This window comes from Elephas maximus, chromosome 19 (assembly GCF_024166365.1).
Source record: "Elephas maximus indicus isolate mEleMax1 chromosome 19, mEleMax1 primary haplotype, whole genome shotgun sequence".
NCBI classification, from domain to species: Eukaryota; Metazoa; Chordata; class Mammalia; order Proboscidea; family Elephantidae; genus Elephas; species Elephas maximus.
The window spans coordinates 14,799,856-14,813,737 of NC_064837.1; the positions used below are offsets into that span (position 1 = coordinate 14,799,856).

Below are 13,882 nucleotides of genomic sequence, written 5' to 3' on the forward strand. Positions count from 1 at the left end.
CCTCCATATCCAGGCTGGACTTCATTTAAATAATGCTTAAATAAATTATTGGAAAGAATCGGCTTTGTCATCATTTTCCCCTAAAGTGCTTTCTTTGCTTGATGTATATTGTTCAAAATTCTGAAACAGATTATTATGTAAAAGATGGTAGGGTAAAGGGATTTCTCAAAACTCACTGAAAAGAGAAGAATGACAAATGAGGGAAATTCCATCTTTAATAAAAGAGCCACATATAGATATCCCTCCAAATATCAGATTCCTGAAAGGTATATTGAGTGATCTTGATTAGAGTGAAGCGATCTAGGGCCATGTGGAAGGAAGTCAGACAGGATGTGGGACTGTCCCTGTAGAGATCTACTCTGAAATATCAGAGTCAGGGCAGAGGATGCCAAAAGATAAACCACGCTGGTCTGTTCACCTAACAAACATTTTCTGATCACCTACTATATTCCAGCTATTGTACTAGATATTAGGAATACAGTAATGAATATTAGATATGGTCCCAGCTATCAAGGAACTTACAGTTTAATGGAGGGAAGCTATATGTATAAATGGATAATAACAATATAGTATGACTAGTGCCATAAATGAGGTAAGCACTGTTTATTATGAGAAACACAGAATCAAGAGAATATGGTGTCACAGATTGGATTGTGTCCCCCCAAAATATCTATCAACTTGGCTAGGTCATGATTCCCAGTATTGTATGATTGTCTACCATTTTGTCACCTGATGTGGTTTCCCTATGTGTTGTAAATACTACCAGTAGGATGTTAATGAGACGGATTAGCGGCAGTTATACTGATAAGATCTATAAGATTAGATAGTGTTTTAAGCCAATCTCTTTTGAGATACAAAAGAGTGAAGCAAGCAGAGACATGGGGACCTCATACCACCAAGAAAGCAGTGCCTGGAGCAGATCATGTCCTTTGGACCCAGGGTCCCTGCGTGGAGAAGCTCCTAGTCCAGGGGAAGATTAATGAGAAGGACCTTCCTCCAGAGCCGACAGAGAGAGAAAGCCTTCGCCTGGAGCTGACGCCCTCGCTTTGGACTTCTAGCCTGCTTTACTGTGAGGAAATAAATTTCTCTTTGTTAAAAACACCCACTTGTGGTCTTTCTGCTATAGCGGCACTAGATGACTAAGACACAAGGTAACTGCATATGGGGGAAACAGAAGAGTCAAGAATGAATTTCATTTTCTAGCTTCGGCAATAGATGATATATTGTGCTGTTAATAAAGACAGGGTCAGAGGAGGAGTAGGTTTTGAGATTGGGAAGAGTGGGTTTGAAGGTTTGAAGATGAGCTCAGCTTTTGGTTATCTACTGGTTTCTAACAGGAGTAGAGATTGGAGACAGTGCAAGCTCAGGGAGAGTCAAGGACCTGCCAACTTCAACTCCACAGAACAGGCCCGACATCCTGCAACAAAGGGCAGAAGCATCTTGTCTCCAAGACTTGAAGCTATTGGGAATTATCTTCTAATTCAACAGAGCTCTTTAAAATACTTTTTTTTTTTTAACCAAAACTCAGAGAACTGAGAATATATGAATTCTAAGTTAGAAACAGTGCCCTAACTCAGTGAGACCAGATCTGTATTTACAGCCTCCTTCTCTAGCATCTCTCCCTTGTAGAGATTCCACTGAGTGCAGTCCCACTGCCCAGCATTCTTATAATGAGTCAGTCAGTTGCATCCTGCAGCATCTTGAATTCCTGAAATAGAAGTTCCTGTTCAATAGCTACCCAATAGAAATTCAACAGCAGACAGGCCACACCTGTTCTTTTAAATCCCCACTACCTCCCATATTACCTTGTTCTCAGCAGATAATCTTGGCTCACTTTAAAAGTATATGAACTCATGTGGTGAAAATCACCTCACATTACTATGTCTTTCCAGTGACTCTGCATCTTTACTGTATTTCTCCTTTCCCATTCTCTAGTATTCATCTGCTCTGTAGTTAAGCCTCTACCAAGGGCCAGGAACTATGCTAGGTGGTTAGAATACAATAATGAGGATGACAGAGTCTGTACTTAAGGAGCTTGCGGTGGCTATACGATGTCAATTAAATGAGTTAAACGCTCAATATGGGGGCAGTGGTGGTGCAGTGATAGAATTCTTCCATTCCTGTGAAAGACCCTGGTTTTATTCCCGACCAGTGCACCTCACGTGCAGCCACCACCCATCTGTCAGTAGAGGCTTGCGTGTTGCTATGATGCTGAACAGTGGAGCTTCCAGACTAAGATGGAGTAGAAGAAAGGCCTGGTGATCTCCTTCTGAAAAATCAGCTAATGAAAACCTTATGGATCACAACATTCCAATCTGCAGCCAATTGTGGGAATGGCACAGGACTGGACAGCATTTTGTTCTATTGTGCATTGCGTCATAAGAGTCAGGGGCTGATCTAATGGCAGCTAACAACAAGTGCTCAGTTAGGGTAAGTATGGGGTGCTGTGGGACCTCACAGGAAGGGCACAACCTTGAGGGAGTGGGATGAGTGAGGAAACTTCCTGAAGGAGGCAGCTCCTAAGCTGAGGCCTGAAAGACAATTTGAGATAACTAGACTAAAAGAAAAAGGGCTTGTCAGATTGGGGCTATAGTGCATGTACAAAGGCCAGGAAGTGAGAAAACCTATAATGCATTCATGGATGTACCATATGACTGATGCCCAGAGTAAATCAGGTGCTGTTCATTCCAACTCATGGTAACCCCATGTGTATCAGAGTAGAACTATGCTCCATAGGGTTTTCAATGGCTGATTTTTGGAAGTAGATTGCCAAGCCTTTCTTCTCAGGTCCCTTGGGATGGACTTGAACCTCTAACCTTTCAGTTAGCAGCTGGGCGTGTTAACTGTGTGTACCAGCCAGGGACTCCAAAGCCCAGAGTACATGGTAGTAAAAGATGAAGCTGGTGAATTGACAGTTGAGTTATGGAGGGCCTTGTAGACTTAGGCTAGAGTTTGGATCTGCTCCTGGCATCAATGCTGAGGCACTGAAGGGGTAAAGCAGGTGAATGATAAAATCAGATTTCTGTCTTTAAGAGACTGTTCTGACCACTCTCTGGAGAATGGACTAGAGGGTTTAAGGCTGCATGCTCAAATATCGGTAAGGAAAACTACAGCAGTAACCTATGTTGGAGACAATGAAGGCCGAAGTGAGTTATTTGCAATGAGGATAGAGAGAAGTGGATTGAGTAAAGAGACATTAAAAAAGTGAAACTAAGCAAAATCAGTGCTACCCTAGATTGGGGGGGGGGGGTAAGGGGAAAGAGTAGGTGTTGAGGATGACATCCAGGTTCCTAATTTCAGCAACTGTCCCAGTGGGTAATGTGTAGTAAAGAATTCCATCTTGCCCACCTAGAAGCCTGGCCTTTGTCCTCAGATTCCAGGCAGCAATCTCTGAGCCCCTGGAACAGCATGCTTCATGGGAGTGTCTGTTTGCCTGAGGGCCCTGAGTCACTGGATAGTTTATTGAGATGATTTGGGATCAGGGGATAGCCACACTGGACAGTCTGAGGGTAGGAACTGGGCATGCTAGAAAGACCCGAAATGTGATTTAAAGTGGGAGCTTTGGATAACATGGCTACCAGCTGACCTCCAAAGGGGCTGGACATTGACAGCAGTCACGGGCAATCAATTATGCCTACATGATGGGGCCCTAATAAAAAATCCTGAACACCAAGGCTCAGGTGAGCTTCCCTGGTTAGCCATACTCCATGTGTACAGTCACACACTGATGCTGGGATAGTGACAATGCCCTGACTCCACAGAGAGAGGACAACCAGAAGCTCCATGTTTAGTACCCTCCTGGGCTCTGCCCTATGCGCTTCTTCCCTTGGTTGATGTTAACCTGTATTCTTTCCCTGTAATAAACTGTAACTGTGAATATAACAGCTTTCAGTGAGTTCTGTGAGTCATTCCAGCCAATTATCAAGTCTAAGGGTGGTCTTGGGGACCCTGAACTTATAAGTGTTGTCAGAAGTGAGGGTGGTCTTGTGTAGACTGTGTTCTCTAACTGTACATCTGTCTAACTCTCTTGCAAGTAGTTGGAGCACAAGAGGCCCAGGGTGGAGGTGAGGGAGAGGAGGGAATGAATTCCATTTACACATGTTATGTTTGAAGTACCTGGGAGGCATCCAGGAGGAAATGTCCAGGAAGACAGTGGATGAATGGGTCAGGAGCCCAGAGGAAAAAACATAGGATGGAGACAAAGATTTTGGAATCATCAGCACGGAAATGGTATGTGAAGCAAAAAATGACACTGGTGATGAGAACTGAGAGGCAGCTTGGAGCCAGAAAGAGAACACAGGCTGCAGAAGTAAGCAGAAGCAAGTTAGAATCCTGGCTTCTTAATCTGTCAATCATCATTTCCTCAACTATAAAACTGAAATAATACCACTTATTCCTAAGTCTTACTGTACATATTAAATACGGCAATAATCATAAAGCCTCACATCTCTACAGTATAAGCCTCTCGAGAATGTACAGTCCCTGAGAGTGGGGGTCTTTTTTTTTGTTCATTGTTGGAACAGTACCTGTAACACAGATAAAAACTGCATAATTGTTAAATAAATGAATAGTAGGTTGACACTCCTCCCTCTTTCCCTTGACTAAATAATCCCTGTAAATTTTTTCTCCCTTGGCTTCTACAATGTATGATATTCCAACCGCTGCACTTTTTCTTTACTGTTTTTGCCCTTTCAGCTTTCTTCTATTAAAGGTTGGTATTACCAAGGCTCAGCCCCTGGTCCTCTCTTTTGACATTCATATCTCGATGATGATATCATGGATTGAATTGTGATCCCCCAAAATATCTGTCAACTTGGCTAGGTCATGATTCCCAGTATTGTATGATTGTCTACCATTCTGTCATCTGATGTGATTTCCCTGTGTGTTATAAATCCTATCACTCTGATGTAATGAGATGGACTGGTGGCAGTTATATGGATGAGATCTACAAGATCAGATAGTATCTTAAGCCAGTATCTTTTGAGATACAAAAGAGTCAAGCAAGCAGAGACATGGGATCTCATACCACCAAGAAAGCAGTGCCAGGAGCAGAGCACGTCCTTTGGACCCGGGGCTCCTGTGCAGAGAAGCTCCTAGTCCAGGGGAAGATTGATGAGAAGGACCTTCTTCCAGAGCCAACAGAGAGAGAAAGCCTTCCCCTGGAGCTAATGCCCTGACTTTGGACTTCTAGCCTGCTTTACTGAGAGGAAATAAATTTCTCTTTGTTAAAACCATCCACTTGTATTTCTGTTATAGCAGCACTAGATGACTAAGACTGACCATATCACCTTTTTGCTTCAGTGGTCACCTTTGTGCAGAATAAATCCCAAATCTAAAATGACTATTCCTAATCATTTTGGAAACCCTGGTGGCATAATGGTTAAGAGCTACAGCTGCTAACCAGTTCGAATCTACCAGGCACTCCTTGGAACTCTTATGAGGCAGTTCTACCCTGTCCTGTAGGATTGCTATGAATCGGAATCGACTAGACGACAATGGGTTGTTGTTTGTTGTTAACCACATTTTAGTTATCTATTCACAGTGCATCTCCAGCCCAATGTCTTACTGATAGTCAATATAAATCAAATGGATAAAAATAAACTCATCAATTTTGCTTCTAAGTTTATTCCCTTTCTGACCATCCATTTCTGCCCAAATGATCAATTTTAATTTAGCAAATATTTATCATGAGCCTACAATATCCATGCACCATTCTGGGCCTTGGGATACACTGGTGAACAAGTAAAAGTTCCCGACCTCACAGAGCTTGTATTGTAGGGGTTTCTAAGCCTAAAACACAGTAGTTTAGTGCTACCTAAAATCTGATCCACACCCCAGCAATATCAGCATCACCCAGCAGTCTGTTAGAAATGCAAATTCTCAAGTACCACCCCAGATGTAATGAGTCAAGAGTGGGGCCCAGCAATCTGTGTTTAACAAGCTCTCCACGTGATTCTTATGTACAGTAAAATTTGAGGAGCTCTGTTCTAGTCATAGGAGCCCTGGTGGCACAGTGGTTAAGCATTGGGCTGCTAACTGAAAAAGCTGCCCCGAGGGAGAAAGACTTGGCCGTCTGCTTCTGTAAAGATTGGAAACCCTATAGGGCAGTTCTACTCTGGCCTGTAGGGTTGCTATGAGTTGGAATTGACTCAGTGGCAGTGGGTTTTGGTTTGGGATCTAGTCATCTTTGACTCTTCCCTCTCTATTACGTTTATCTGAACCTACTACCTAACTGTGAAAACTGCTCCTTTGGTTCTCTCCAACCCCTTCCTAATCTAGAACCTTCTCACCTCATGCTTGGATTCCTGTAAAATCTTTAAACATGTTTTCTGGTTCCACTCATCTGGTGTCACTGCCAGATGAAATAATTTTCTAAAACACTGCTTTCATTCACACCAATGGCCGGAAACCTACAATGAACTTTTTATCACCTACTAAAGGAAATAAAGGGAGCAGCGGTGGTTCAGTGGTAGAACTCTTGCCTTCCATGTGGGAGACCCAGGTTCGGTTCTGGCTAATGCCCCTCATGCGCAGCCACCACCCATGTGTCAGTGGAGGCTTGCGTGTTGCTATGATGCTGAACAGGTTTCAGAGAAGCTTCCAAACAATGGTGGACCAGAAGAAAGTCCTGGCAACCTACTTGCAAAAATCAGCCAGTGAAAGTCCCATGGATCACAAGGGTCTGATCTGTAACCAGTTATGGGGATGGTCCAGGACTGGGCAGCATTTTCTTCTGTTGTGCATGGGGTTGCCAAGAGTTGGGGCCAACCTGATGGCAGATAATAACAAAAGGAAATAGCTTCTTTTTGACATACATAGCCCTACTCTATGTCACAGTCACCTAACAGCAAACCTGTGCTCCACTGTCCAGTGTCCTCCCTACCTTCCTATATACTATGCTTCTTCCTATTCTGTCCCTTGGCCCATGACTCTCCTTCGCCTGCATCTGGGATCAAGAACTCAAATGGCTTCAAGGGCCAGGCAGGTAATCAGAATGAGTGAAGTATACTAGATGATAAATGACAACTGGAATTTTGCTTCAGTGACAGGGAGACGATGGAGATTAAAGTAATAACCTGAGGGACTGGGGACCTGGAAAATTTGTGCCAAGTCTAAAGAAGGGAGCTACTGTTCAACTCCTGCTAATTGTTACCGCAAAACACGGATTCAAGCCACCTGCTGCAGAAGCCAATAGTGAGACGGGGTGAGGTAAGCAGCAAGAGGGCTTTACTGTATACAGGTGTACAAGAAACAGGGGGGAATGGGCTTCTCCAAAATCTGTCTGCCTGCTGGAGGCCAACCGGAGAGTTTTATAGGGTTAGGGTTTGGGTTTGAAGAATCTGAAGTGTCAGTTTCCCTTTGAAGTGGGCACGATGACCACATTCCAGACAGGTTGACCTTCTGCAGGTATTCTTAGCACAAGATGGGCCCTTTGTTCAGTCCTCTTGCTCCCAGGATTGTTCTACCCCCGCCCAAGAGGAACAGAGGTTAATTTTAAACTTCACAGAATCAGGGAAAAATGAGAGGGGGAAAAGAAGGAAACTATGAAATCGCTGGAGTATGTAAAAGTCAACCCTGCAGGCCATGCAGAAACAATACCACAATACCCAGGAAGCTAGGTCTATACAACCTCTTTCTTACGCTGCCAAGCATAACTGTGCCATGCAGGTATGTGGGCCCCATTTGATCAGAAATTCTGATTTTTTCAAGAGACGCTGGAAATCTAGACTTTATGTGTAAGCGTGTGGGAAAAATTTTCTGATTTTAAAATGTTGGCTCTTAATTCAAATAAAAACCAACAGCATGAGTCAAGAAAATGGGTCTACAGTCACATCTGGTTATCATTTTTCAACCTCTGACTTGCAGGAATACTTCCCAGTATTTCAGGCCCAGCTCTGTTAATGCCTGTTAACCACCTCAACCCTTTGTAATTCACATTCATATGCATGCATTAGGAGCCCTGGTGGCGCAGTGGTTAAGCGTTCAGCTGCTAACTGAAAGGTCGGTGTTGGAGATAGATGTGGCAGTCTGATTCCGTAAAGATTTACAGCCTTAGAAACCCTGTGGGGCAATTCTACTCTGTCCTATAGGGTCGCTATGAGTGGGAATAAACTGGACAGCAACGGGTTAATGGGGTGCAGGCATTAGGGATGCCAAACAAGCACAGAATCCCTGCAGGGTGAGGCGGGGAGAGAGTGTCCACACGCAGAAAAGCAATGTAATAAGTGCTTATGAACGCTAACTAAGCACAGAAGAAAAGCTTAATGTAGGTAGGGAGATGCCTACCCTGGAATGTTTTCCAAAGAAAATGTCTTTTTGAAGCTGCTCCTAAAAGGATATGAGGAATTTTGCAAAAAAGAGATCAGCCTAGCCGGACGCCTCCCGACCCAGATCCTTCTCCCCTGAACCGCAACAGCATGAATACTTTAAGGTCAACTACAAGAACACGTCTGAACCATACAGTTCATTCCCGCAGCCCAGCCTGGTACTCAAGTTCTATCTACCAACACGCCTGGCAGGCACAGCGTTGAGCGAAGAACAGGGTGAATTTATGCTTGACAGTTGAGTCTAGGCCTGGGGAACCTGCAATTTGCAGTACCCATAGGGGATAACTGGAACCGACAAAAGTAGGGGGACCCCGCAGGGGGGAGGGTCGGTGGGCGGGCCAAGCCTTGACCGAGAAGAGGGTCAAGGGCATAGAACGCACAGTCGCGCACCACATGCCTAGGTCCTCCTGAGGATCCGGTCTTTGCCCACTCTGTGAAAACCAGGGGCCCCGCGCCTCCGAAAATCTGCTCCCGACCCCGCTTCCCGCAGGGACCCAGGTGCCAGGGCCTCCAGCTCTGCGAACGCAGCGAGGTCTCACCTCCAGGCTACCCCCGGCCTCCCGCTCGGTCGGCGCCCCCTTCACAGGTGCCATCGTGCAACCCTTGCTCCTCACACGGGCGCAGCACCATCGCCTTGGACCCCGCACCCGCGGCCCCGCGGCCACTCCAGCGCGCTCGCAGGGGCGCGGTCTCCCGCCCACCTCCCCGCCGGACCCCCGCCGTGTCAGCCTATCCGCGCGCGCGCCCCCAGCCGCCGCCTACCGTCTCAGGGGTCTCCACTGCGCAGGCTCGGTCAGGCGCACCTGTCAGCTCCGGACGTGGTCTGCTGAGTTTCCGGGGAGACTGAGTCCTGGAGGGTCCTGCGCCGCGCAGGTTAGGGCACTGGCTGGCGCCAGCGCTACAGGATCGCGGTTACCACCAAGACTCGGTCCTCCGGGGATCCTAGACGCGCCTAGGGCGGGCTCCGGCTCAGTCGGCCTGGTGTTGGAGCGGGGTGGGCAAGCCCATTTCATCAGGCTACGTTTTTGTTCTGCGTTTTCACGTTTTCTTTTTCTACATGCTTTTGTGGTCTCATTCATCGATGCCTTTCATTTGCAATGCCCTGTCAAAAGCTTCACGATAATAAAGATAAACCAGGATAGCGTAATATTTAAAAGTGAGAAAGTGACACACTCAGAAAGTCAAATAGAATCCCTGCTCCACCACTTATGCTGTGTGACTTTGGACAAGTGATTTCGCATCTCTGTTCCTCAGTTGCTTCGTCTGTAAATGAGGTTAATAATAGTACCTTCCCCAGCGACATAATGTGTGTTAAAATCTCTATGTACCTAAGGCTAGATACATGTTAGTTATTATCACTACGGCAATGATGTACTTTGTGAAATCTTTTGTTGGAAGATTTACAATTTCACTTCATAATAAATTTTCATTATACAATATTTGAATTATTAATATATGTTGATGTATTATGTTTATTATTATATTATGATGTTTGCATCATCCAAGGGATAAAGATCTTATCTAGACAGGTATGGATAGGCATGAGGGGTGATGTTTAAGGGGGACTAATTTTATAAGTAAGGAGCCCTGGTGACACAGTGGTTAAAATCCTTGGCTGCTAACTGAAAGGCTGGTGGTTCGAATTCACCAGCTGCCTCGCTGGAGAAAGATGTGGCAGTCTGCTTCTGTAAAGATTAGAAACAAACAAACAAACACAAAAAAACCAAACCCATTACCAGGTATGAGAGATCATTCAGCAATTTAAAGCAAATTGTCACCGGCGCTATTTTCTATAGATAGGCCCCTGTTAGTGGGAGTTCTCATTTTTCAAATACTCATTATTTAATATTCATTGTTCACTAACACTCCATGAAGCAAACTCCCCAAAACGTGGAAATATTCGTGTATCAACTTCCACTTATAAAATTACCCATTGCTGTCGATTTCAACTCATAGTGACCCTATTGAACAGTGTTGAACTGTCCTGTAGGGTTTTCAGGGAGCAGCTGGTGGATTCCAACTGGTGACCTTTAGGTTAGCAGCCAAGCTCTTAACCACTGCACCACCAGGGCTCCTCTGTAAAGATTTTAGCCTTGGAAACCCCCTATGGGGCAGTTCTACTCTGTCCAGTAGGGTCACTATGAGCTGAAATGGACAGCGATGGGTAATTTTATAAGTGGAAGCTGATGGGTGAGTACTTCCACGTTTGGGGGAGTTTTGCTTCCCTTCTCAAAGTAATGGAGTCTTAGATAGTGAATAATGAATATTAAATAATGAATATTTGAAAAATGAGAACCCCCAATAACAGGAAAATAGTGCCTGTGACAATTTGTTTTAAATTGCTGAACGATCTCTCATACCTGGTGATGGACACTGCCATGGCCAATAGAGATTTCTCATAAGTACCCCTCCTCGAGCTGAGCCCCGGGCACATCCCCTACCTGCCATACCTTAGTTACACCTTTGCCAGTCATCCTCAGGACAGGGCTGACCTCCAGAGTCACCGTCCCTGGCTCATAGAGCAGTCTCTGTAACAGGGGAATCAGTGTCTCTTCACTACTCTAATAAAGCAGGTTTCTGTGGAGATAAAGGGAGTATCCCTTTGCTAAGGAGACTTCAATCTCTTCATTGTCAGTGCAAAGATTTTAGGCTGTCTTTGCCTGAAGTATTCTTAACTCACCATGGCCTCTTTGTCATAGTTATTAAGGTTCTCGAATCATAGAGATGGAAGGTACCCTGAAGACTATAGCTTTCTACTTCTTTTGTGAGCATAATCAGCTTTCCTATTTCCCTTCCACTTCTCTCTCTCCCTCTCCTCCGTCCTTCCACAATAGTTATTGGGCTCCCATTATGTGCTAGCCATTAAGGACAGGAAAGTTAGCAAAAATAGGTACTAAAATATTTAAAGGCCATGAATGTATTTTTTTCTTGTCATCATCAGCAAACATTTATTGAGCAGTTACTGTGCACCACTGTTTTTTTCTACATGCAGTTTTTTTAAAATCTCACTAGAAAAGAAAAGAGACCAGGCAAAATCAAGAAAATATACTTACTCCTCAGTTATTGACTATCTCGTTATCCAATGTTTTGCACTAATGACAATAGTAAAAAATCTACTATCCAACTATTTTGCACATTAGCATCATATGTCTGGCAGTAACGAACGCCAAGGAGTGACAGTAACGCTGGCTGTGTGTGATGGTCAAGGTTACGTGTCAACGTGGCTGGGCTATGATTCTCAGTGGTTTGGCAATTATATAATGTTGTAATATAGGAGTTATGTAAAAATGTAATCTGGCAGTTAAGTAATGATGTATCCATTTTGTGATCTGATGTGGTATCCTCCGTATTCACACAATGTCGATTTTCATGTAACGACCAGGTCTTTGGAACCTAACCATGTCAGTAAGTGAGGAGTGGGTGTATAAAAGAAAGAAAAAATATTTAAATAAATAAAACAATCTATTAACTTGTCTAGCCATTAGTTTTGCTGTTTGGTCTGAAAAATGTTAACAAATTTACCTACATTATTGCGAAAATCCTCCAAGGTAATGCACATTACAGGTGTAACAAAGAGGTCAACATTAGTTATCTCATTTCTAGAAAAGCCCTTAAGTAAATGGCTCATTTTTCTGTCTGAATTACAGCATATCCTCAAACAAAATATGGGCAAAATATTCAGTTATTGTTTGTCTTAACAGCCAAGACAATTTTGTTCATAGTGTGCAGACTTCTTAATACACCACTAGGTGGCAGAACAAAGACCACAGCCTTCAGTATGGATTACACCTCAGCATATAAAACAAAAATCCTCACAACTGGACCAATAAGCGACATCATGATAAACGGGGAAAAGATTGAGGTTGTCAAGGATTTCATTTTACTTGAATCCACAATCGACAGCCATGGAAGCAGCAGTCAAGAAATCAAAAGACGCATCGCATTGGGAAAATCTGCTGCGAAAGACCTCTTTAAAGTGTTGAAAAGCAAGGATGTCACCTTGAGGACTAAGGTGCGCCTGACCCCAGCCATGGTGTTTTTGATCACCTCCTATGCATGAGAAAGCTGGACAATGAATAAGGAAGATTGAAGAAGAGTTGACGCCTTTGAGTTGTGGTGTTGGAGAAGAATATTGAATATACCGTGGACTGCCAAAAGAACGAACAAATCTGTCTTGGAAGAAGTACAACCAGAGTGCTCCTTAGAGGGAAGGATGGCAAGACTTGCTTGGACATGTTATCAGGAGGGATCAGTCCCTGGAGAAGGACATCACGTTTTGTAAAATGGAGGGTGAGCAAAAAAGAGGAAGACCCTCAATGAGATGAATTGACACAGTGGCTGCAATGATGGGCTCAAGCATAGCGACAATTGTGAGGATGGTGCAGCACCGGGCAGTGTTTCGTTCTGTTGTACAGAGGGTCGCTATGAGTCGGAATCGACTCGACGGTACCTAGCAACAACAACAGGTCGCAGTGGTTTGAAGCCCACGTTGTTGTTGTTAGGTGCCGTCGACTTGGTTCTGACTCACAGTGACGCCATGTACAACAGAAGGAAACACTGCCCGGTCCTGCACTACCCCCACAATCGTTGTTATGCTTGAGCCCACTGTGGCAGCCACTGTGTCAATCCATCTTGAGGGTCTTCCTCTTTTTCTCTGACCCTCTGCTTTACAAAGCATGATTGATGTCCTCCAGGGACCGATCTGGTTGTATTAAACAGTTGGTATCGATCAAGATATCTTAAATACACCTTTATTTCAAGACAATAGAAAAATAAGCTTACCAGTTACGCAAGAATCACATCTCCTTTGGCCATTGCTATCCAGTGAACTAAAAAATCTACAGATGTCCACGCAAAGAATTAAATTGAAAAAGCAAATTGCAGAACAGTGAGTATGTCTCCTTGCTTCTTTTCTTCCTTCCTTCCCTCTTCCCACAAATACTTATTTAGCATCTACCTTGTGCCAAAATGCGCTGGGTCACCGGAACTACAATGGCGAGCAAAGCAGCGATAGGGCAGCCCCAGTACAGCAGTCCTGTACTGATGGGCAGATATAGAGGCCAATTTTCCAATATGCAAGGTAAGCATGGGCTTACTTACTAATTTGTAGTGGACAAAATCCGTGTGAAATTGTTCACTACAGATTAAGTAACTAAGCACAAGTAAGCCTGTGTTCACCTTGCTCACTGAGTCATCCGCCCCTGTCAGGGATTATAAATTTGACAAGAGGCTTTGATTGTGTAGGAAGGTGCTGCGGGGCTGGGAGAAAGACAGATGCCAGCCATACCTAGAAGCAGAATCTTTGATGTGGTGAAAAAATGTGAAATTGTTCACTACATATTAGTAAGCAAGCACAAGTAAGCCCATGCTTACCTTGCTTGTTAGATAATCTCCCCCTGGAGAGAGAACATTGGTTCCTCTTTCTCCTTATAATAAATAATACTGCAGAGAACATCTTTGTGCATGTGCTGGAGTGTCTAAAGCTGTAGTTCTCAAAGTGTGGCCTGGCTACGAAATCAAACCATTTTTATAATAATACTAAGATGTTATTTGTC

At 44.2% G+C, this 13,882-nt stretch overlaps 1 protein-coding gene across 3 annotated transcripts in view; it reads right to left on the reverse strand.

The window, feature by feature from the left end:
- ZNF594 (zinc finger protein 594) overlaps nt 1-9,271 on the reverse strand; it is a 50,433-nt gene extending 41,162 nt beyond the window's left edge. For 2 of the 3 annotated variants that reach the window (XR_007514058.1, XM_049859999.1), the window contains exon 1: nt 9,090-9,271. The gene's annotated coding sequence lies outside the window, so the exon portion shown is untranslated. Of the gene's footprint in view, nt 1-8,866; nt 8,954-9,089 lie in introns of those variants that run through there. The other variant, XM_049860000.1, reaches the window with a different exon arrangement.
- Nucleotides 9,272-13,882: the final 4,611 nt, after the last annotated feature.